The sequence below is a fragment of the Tenrec ecaudatus genome, chromosome 1 (assembly GCF_050624435.1).
Source record: "Tenrec ecaudatus isolate mTenEca1 chromosome 1, mTenEca1.hap1, whole genome shotgun sequence".
Taxonomy (NCBI): domain Eukaryota; kingdom Metazoa; phylum Chordata; class Mammalia; order Afrosoricida; family Tenrecidae; genus Tenrec; species Tenrec ecaudatus.
This window is the reverse complement of record NC_134530.1, coordinates 264504015-264510255: the sequence shown is the minus strand read 5'-3', so window position 1 is coordinate 264510255 and position 6241 is coordinate 264504015.

Below are 6241 nucleotides of genomic sequence, written 5' to 3'. Positions count from 1 at the left end.
TGTGTTGTCCTCTGAAGTGAACTCTTCTGTGGAGGGCAGGGCTGTCCACGTAGTTGGGATTGGAGCCGGCCCCTCAGACCTCTCTATTGGATCCCTGCTTCATGTCCATATGTTGCATTCATGTCTGGGAGCACCTGGTTGAAGTCTGGTCCCTCTTTCTCTGTGAATATATAAACAATACTCTCCCCTTGGTTGGGTTAGTACTCTGTTTCCCTGCTACCCAGGTCTTTTTTTTTTTTTTTTCCCTCCTCTCCCTTTTAATTGGCTATCATATGTATCCCTTGATTTGGTCTGGCTCCTGACATACCCCTGGCCATCTTGCTGCAAGTCTGTCTTTATATATTTTAATAAACTTTTACTTTATTCACATATTATGTTCTTAATGTCATCCCACAGTTCGTCAGGTCTTCTCTCATTAGTGTTCAATGAGTCCAGCTCATTATTGAGATATTCTCAAAATTCAGGTGGCATATGTTCAAGGGAGTAGTTTTGGCACTCATGGGCTTATTTTACTTTTCATCAACTTGAACTTATGAGAAATTGATGATCTGTTTCACAGTCAGATCATGGCCTTGTTTTTGCTGCAGATATGAAGCTTCTCCGTCACTTCTTCCCACAGATGTAATCACTTTGATTTCTGTATGTTCCAACCACAGAAATCCATATGTAGAGTCACTGTGTTGTTTTTAAAAATGTATTTGCAATGATGAAGCCGTTGATATTGCAAAATTCTATCATGTGATCTCCAGCTTTATCTCTATCATCAAGGTCATATTGTCCAACTACTTTGTTTCCACTGTTTGCTTTCCAATAGCCGACAGTTACCAATGCATCTTGATGGCATGTTTTGTCAATTTCAAACTGAAGACACTGATAATATTCTCCATTACTAGATTTCATGGTTGATGCATACACTTGAATAATATTTGTATTAACTGCTTTCTTTCTATGTATATAAATGTTCTATTACAGACACATTGTACTTTAAGGTGCATCTTGAAATGTCCTTGTTGATGGCCAAATCTACTTCCTCCATCTCAGTTTGAGTACTTTCTAACTGGAATGGCTCTTGTTCTGGCATTTGTTTGGATATATATAATCCAAGCGCAATGTCATCCAGTGACAGTGGATTATTCCAACTCGTGTGTGTGTGTGTCTTACAACTAAAACCACTGTAGTCGAGTCAATTTCAACTCATATTGACCCTTTGTGCATGGTAGAACTGCCATAGGATTTGAGTCTGTTAAGTAGCTGGCAGCCTCATCTGTCTTTCACAGAATGGCTTGTAGGTTTGAACCCGCAGCTTTGCAATTAGCAGCCTAGCACCTATAGTGCAACCAGAGTGCTATTATGTCTGAGTTGCCTATGCAGGTATCTGCAAACCTTACAAAGGATAGATGCCCAAAGGAGACAGAGAAGATTAGAAGATCTAGGAGGTAATCTTGAGGGTCATAACATCTGAAGGGCGTTGAAGATTCAGAGAAAATTGAGGCATGGCCATAAAAGTAAAAGGAATCCAGAAGAATGTAATACAGTGGAGAAAAGGGAATGACTAGTTGCTGAGAGGTCCAGGAAGCTGAGGAAAGTCTAAATGTTGGTAAGGTGAGGAGAACTTGGGTATCCTTCCGTAATTAACATATAGCCCAGGATGGATTTAGAACTAGCCATCTCTATGTCGGGTGGTTTGAAAGATAAGGAACAGAAAGCAAAGAGACCAGTTAGGTGGGTTGTCTCCATCCTTGAGGACTAAAGCACCCTAAAGGACCCAGTAGTGGCTTTGGAAGTGGTTGGGAAACTGTAGTGTACTGATTCAAAGGAGACCTGTAATGAGTTCCCAGAATAGCAACTAGTTGAATAATGGAAGGCAGAGAAAGAGAGGGATCCAAGGAGAGCCTATTATTTGTAGCACTTGGCAGAGTGATAGCATCATTGTCACACCTGTCAAGGTTAGCAAGGAGCATGAGTCTTAGGGGAATATTGATAGATTTGTTTTCAGACATGTTGTGAGATTCTAATGGAGGTGGATGAAATGGTGCCCGCCACAGGCGTCTTGCTCACTCACCTCTCTGTGTTCCTGCTATTAAGGAAGTAAAATTAGAGCTCATCTTTGTCAATTTATACCTCTGGTTTTACAATTTCTAGATACACTGAAATTAGGAGTGACATGATGTTTAGATTTTATTTTATGGTCTTTCCCCTTCATTTCATTAAAAAATTTAAAATATGTGCTTACTTTCCATAATAATGGTATTTTCAAATATTTTACTTTCAGATCTTGCACTGCTTATTTTTGGCCATTCTTCTCATATTTATTTCCAAAACCATTCCTAATATTTCATTATTTTCTTTACCATTTCTATCCCTCTCATTGTTTCTCACATTGATCTCCCCCCAGTAATGTTCAAATGTAGCTAATCACTGCCTAAATACCACAGGGAAGCAAAGGACTGAATGAAAAATCTTGGGCTTCCTAATTCACCTATGAACTAAAAAGCAGAAATTATCTAGACTTGATGAGACATTCCAAATTTATCTCTATTTTTTTCTTTATAACTCTAAAAAATGAAACAAACAAATCCAATATGTCCCATTATATAATTGATATGTCATAATATAACATTTTTTCTTATTGTTCTTATAGGTTTTCTTTATCAAATAGCAAGCATATTTCTAAGAATGCATCATATTTATTGCTCAAACTGCAGTGCCTTGGACAGTGCTGGTAAATAGTAGGTACTTAATCACTAGTTATTAAGTGGATAAATTGGTCTGTCTCCCTTTGCTTTCTTCCCATAACCTCCATTTCATTTAAACTCTCTGTAGCTCCCATTCATTGCTTGGAGTTTTTCCTTCAAAATTTCAGAAATACTGGGAAAGTATCAACCAGGTACTATGAAATGTCTTGCATATTGAACCTTCTTAGAATTTAATTAACAGCAAAAAAAATTGAAACCAGAAAGCAGTTAAATTCAGGAAAGAAAATGATATGTTATTATTGATAGACTCCATCTAGTGGTATAGAGTAGCAGCTGCTCATAGATCAATTTAATATATATATATATATATATATATATATATATATATATATATATATATATATTTATTTTTTAAAGTTCAGTTATTTATTTTTTAAAAACAGAACAACAATAGCTAGAGAATACAAATGATCCACTGAATATCTAGAATAGAAATTAAATTTAGAGGATTAAGATACAGTCTTTAAATTTGCTATGGCAGAAAACAGAAAACCATAGGACAATATTTTGTCCCTAAATTCAATTTATTTACCCAACCTCCTATTCATTCATCAGATAGTCATCCAGTCACTGTCTGTGCCAGACAGTGTGACGTGCTAGAAATGAGAAGCCACTGTCTGCATCTTGACTTGTGAGAGGAGAGGGTAAATGCTGGTGACTCACTATGTACTAGCTTCTTTATAGCCAATGTCTCATGGAATCATCACCATCACCCTCTCATGTCTGGCTATTTACAGTCTGGAGATGATGAAAATAGAGCGTTCAGGATTAACTTTTTTATAACCATGCGTATTGTAAGCTTCCAAACAGGTCCAGGGCCACGGGACGGGCTCCTAGACAAATTCACTATTTGGGCTACCAAAGGAAAGATAAACATCACTGGTCCTATTGAACAATACACAACTTAGGCTTTAAAAATATTTTTGGAGGGGTAATATGAGAGGAGAAATTAGAAGACATTTTTAAGGGTTACAAAGACCATATAGATCATTTAGCTCTGAAAGTGGCCTGGAGAAATTGAGAGAGACAATATGAGATAGTCTGTGGCCGAGAATTTGATTCAGTAGAAAAGAAATAGCCCACCTGTCTTGGGAGATTCTTGGAGCTAAATTGGATTGACACGATTATATCAAAGGATTTCTTATTTGTGAAAACATTTTAAAAAATTGTCACGTAGGGTGGGGGCGGGGGCAGAAAAAAAATTGTCACGTATCCTTAACCATCCCATTCAATATTGCCTTTTCAAGTTTCCATGATGTAAATCTACACATCACATTCACTTAGGCCTTTAAAATGCATCGCCATTGCTTTGTTCTTAGAATTATTTCACATGCAAAAATCCCAGCTCAGTTATATTGTATGTTCCTTGAAGATAGACTTATTGTGTGTAATAATCCTCTGTGCTTCCTCAGTTCAGGACTATGCATGCAATAGCTCCATAAATACTTGCTGAATTGGACTTTTTTAAAGTTAGATGGATTTCGTCTTAGGTTCCAGTATGTGCTTTTATTTAAGTATGCACATTATTTAATAACTCTTATGGTTGTCTATTGATTGTCACCTTAAGAACACAGAACAACCGATGTGCTTATCAGACTTGGTTTCTGGTAGTAAGACTCTTCTAACTGTTATTATTTCCATTGCAGCTGCATGTGACACTTTATATTTTAATTCACATGACGACTAGCAACTTTCTATTGTGAAAGGCTCCCATTTTGAAATAAAGCCAAACAATGCCCATCTGCTAATGAAAGTGGGCGTATTTTCTCTATAGACAGGAAAACACAGGACCTGGCATGGACTACACTCTGTATGAATGTTTGTTACATGAATGAGTAAGCCCTGAGCTCTGTCCAGAAGTCACTGCTACACGTCCCTGTGTCTTTGGGCATTATGCATTCTCTTGCAGGCACGTTGTCTTCTCCCTTACTTCTTTGGTCTTGGTAAAGCCATCACTGGTTGCCAAGCTTGACTTCACCACCAGGCAGCTTTCTGCACATGTGCCATGGTCTTGAGTGCCTGTCCCCAGACTCTGCTCTGTATCATGACATTCAGGTACCTTGGCCTGTATCTTTTGAGCCTCTGGGGCCTCACCCAATGCCCTGATTGTAGGCAGCATACACTTCTTATGTACTGATGTGCCAAGGAAATGAATTCTTATTTTGCTAAAGTCAAAGGTGGTGGTGCTCTCAAGTTGATTTCAACCCTGGACAAAACTATGTGGCAGGGCGCTGCTGCCCTGTAGAGTTTGCTAGGTTGTAATATTTATAAACTGTAAGGATCCCCGGAGGTCAGCGGCTAAATTTTGGGCTGTTAACCAAAAGGTTGGTGGTCCTGACTCTCCATGGAACAAAAAGACCTGTTGGTGTTTTTGGAAGAGGTTACATCCTAGAAAACCCACTGGGGACAGTGCTACAAACTTGACTGCAGCAGATCACCAGGACTTGCTATTGTGGAGCTGCTGACTGGGTCTGAACACCAACCTTTTACTTAACCATTGTGTCACCAGAACTCCATTAAAAAAAAAAAGGGGATCCAAACCCCAAACAAACTCACTGCCAACTTATTTGATGCCAACTTATTCAGCAACTCTTACACGGCCGGGTAGAACTATTCCCGTGAATTTCTGAGATTGTAACTCTTTAGTGGAGCAGAAAACCCTGTCTTTCTTCTAAGGAGCAGCAGGTAGTTTCGAACTGTTGACCTTGCTGCGAGCAGCTCAACTTGTAACTACTATGCCACCAGAGCTCCTTTGAAATGGGATAGATAGCTATTATTTCTTTGAATTCTGGCCTTTTTAACACCTTTTAGAGAAAAACTGGTAAGATTGATGGTGAAACTACTTCAGAAGAAGTAGATTTAGAATTAACCTTTGAATTAATTTCTTTACCAATCCAAAATAAAATTCACTGCCATAAATTGATTCAAACTCATTGGGACTGTATAGGCCAGAGTGGAACTACCCCTATGGGGGAAAATCTACAAAGTAGCAGAAAGCCTCAGATTTTCTCCATGGAGTGGCTCGTAATTTTATATCAGTAGGTCTATATCATGATCTACCACCACAGGGCTCCTTAGGAACAGTTGCTATTTCCCCTAAAACTTCAGTAAGATTTATAGTTTTACTGGAACAAATAATTTTAAAAGGGGGTGGGGGATGGGGGAGGTAAGGGATTCTGCAGCTGAAGTGATAAATTACTATCTTAAGAGATGCCCCCTACTGCATGACCATTATTGAGTATGTCATTGTCTGGGGCAGGGGTGGGAAACTCCCCGCCCACCCGTGTAAGGCCCATGGAATCATCAGTACCAGCTAGTATCATGTGCCTCACCAGAGAGAAGTAGTTTGAGGCGGCACATTAAGAGTGGGTTAACATTTAAGCAGTATGACAAGCAAGTGATGTTATAAATATCCGCATGGTCTTTTTCAGGAAAAAGGACCTCCACCCTTGGTCTAGGGGCTCAATTAATATTTGTTGGGGCAT